This window comes from Triticum dicoccoides, chromosome 2A, assembly GCF_002162155.2.
Source record: "Triticum dicoccoides isolate Atlit2015 ecotype Zavitan chromosome 2A, WEW_v2.0, whole genome shotgun sequence".
NCBI lineage: Eukaryota > Viridiplantae > Streptophyta > Magnoliopsida > Poales > Poaceae > Triticum > Triticum dicoccoides.
The window spans coordinates 411,769,318-411,771,330 of NC_041382.1; the positions used below are offsets into that span (position 1 = coordinate 411,769,318).

The 2,013-nt window shown below is 55.6% G+C and overlaps 1 long non-coding RNA gene across 1 annotated transcript; it reads left to right on the forward strand.

The window, feature by feature from the left end:
* Nucleotides 1-420: 420 nt before the first annotated feature.
* LOC119359415 lies at nucleotides 421-1,640 on the forward strand. The gene is made up of 2 exons (XR_005172524.1): nucleotides 421-976; nucleotides 1,058-1,640. It is a non-coding gene; the product is annotated as an uncharacterized LOC119359415 (long non-coding RNA).
* The last annotated feature ends 373 nt before the right edge of the window (nucleotides 1,641-2,013 follow it).

Sequence of the window (2,013 nt, forward strand, 5' to 3'; positions counted from 1 at the left end):
CCGTTTGACGCCCCAATGGATAACTATAGCTTCAATATAGTCGGTCTAACGTCGGACGTTTTCGGTCTCCGAAAATAGTCGTTGGGTCTCTTTTCTCTTCTCTCAGCCGAAGGCTTTCTGCACAGCCCACTACCTACTGTCAGGCCCAACCTAACCTCTCTCGTCAGCCCGCGGCCCTCCTCGCGTGCGCGTCCAAAAATTGTCCCGAACCCGTACCGCTCAGTCATCACCGTTGTGTCCGGATCATCCCCAAACATGTACAAAACGTCTCCATTTTCTTATTAGGACTTCCTAGCCTATTTATCTGGAACCGTCCGTTTAAGATCGGAGGGACCAAATGCCCCTATCCAAAAATCCTTTTGCTATATATATCAGACCAAACCCTAAAAACTAGGTCATTTGTCCCCTCAGCCGCCGCCACACTCCAAATCCCCCTCGGGATCCATCCCCTCGGTCGCCGCCGCATCCTCCTCGTTTTTCTCAGCCAACCAACCAGATCCACTCCTCCTGTTTTTTCCTTGAGATCCACCTCCACCTTCCCACCGCAGCTGACCACCATCCCCTTTGTTTCCGTGCCCGACCAAGCCCCGGCCTCCTCGAGCAGCCTCTGCTTCGAGCTCACGCACCCAGCCGCCAGCCGCTGCCCGAATTCCTCCTTCCCCGAAGCTCCTCCTCTGCTTTCTCCTCGAACCAGTAGCAGCAGCGCAGCGCCCAAGTGCTCCTCACCTCACCTGTGCACCCTGCCTCCACTCCGGCACCGGGAACGAATCCCCCCGCGCCCGGATCTCACCACCGCGTCGCCGTCCAGGACCCCGCTGGCCTCCCCTTTCTTGAACTGCGGGAAGAGGACGACGCATCCAGCGAGCGCCCGCTCGTCCCAGCCGCGTCCCTAGGAAGCTCGCCGCCACAAAGCTTCTCCGGCCTCTACTCCGCTCCGACCCAGGCCTCCGGCGGCCTTGCCGTCGTCGTCGCCTAGGTGAGCAGGCGGTCCACCGCGACCTTGCCTCTGCCTCCTCCTCTCCACGTCTTGACTGCCGGCCATGTTTTTCCCCCACAGGAGCTCGTCCGTTTCCCAAGGGCTCCACCGACCACGGCCTTCGACGTAGTCCACGACGTCCAGCTCATTCCACCTCGTTTGCCTCCCCTGCCAGGCCCCGTCGCCCTCCTCTCCTTCCGCACGCACCTTCGCTCGACCCCGCCGCCCTCCATCTCCGTCGTGACGTCGCCGGACCAGTGGCTCTGCCGCACCGGCCATACTCCTCCGTGGCGGCCACCGAAGGAGCTGCAGCAGCCCCGTGCGCTGTCCGAGCCTCCCCTGCTTCGCCAAGCCATCGTCTCCGGCCGAATCCACTTCCGCGTCGCCGGATCTCGCCTCCGCCCGCCGCCATCCTCTTCCTGGAGGAGCTCCGCCGCGCCCCTGTTTTCCTCTGCTTCGAGGATGAGCCAGTCGCTCGTGTTTGACCGACTCCAGGTCAACACACCCGCGTGCACGCTGTGTGGCAGCTGCTTCCGCTGAGGCCCAGTGCATCCCCAGCCCATCACCTTCGATGGTCCAAGGCCCAGGGTGATCAGCCCCTGGCCTTTTCCCTCTGTTGGGTTTCCTATACAGATTCGGCCGAGAGTCTAATTTTTTTTGTCTCTGTGATTTTGTCTTTTATCCTGAGATAACAGTTTTGCAGTATAGCCCCTAAACAACATGCATATAATAACTCACAAACTGTGCATCATATTAAAACAAACTTAATATGTAAAGTGCTTAGAATTTTGTGTAGTTTAATAATTTGCCACTTTCATGCATGTTTAAAATGTTCAAAATGTTGTTTGAGTAAATTTGCCATATTGTCATGTTAAAATGCTTTAATTCATAACTATTTAACCGTAGCTTGGTTTCCAATAAAATTTATATGTAAATGGGGTAGAAAAATGCATAGTTTAACATGGTGGCATCTCTTTGCATGTTTAACAACTCCAAAATATGGTTTAGTGCAGAACAGTACCAAACCTAATATATGC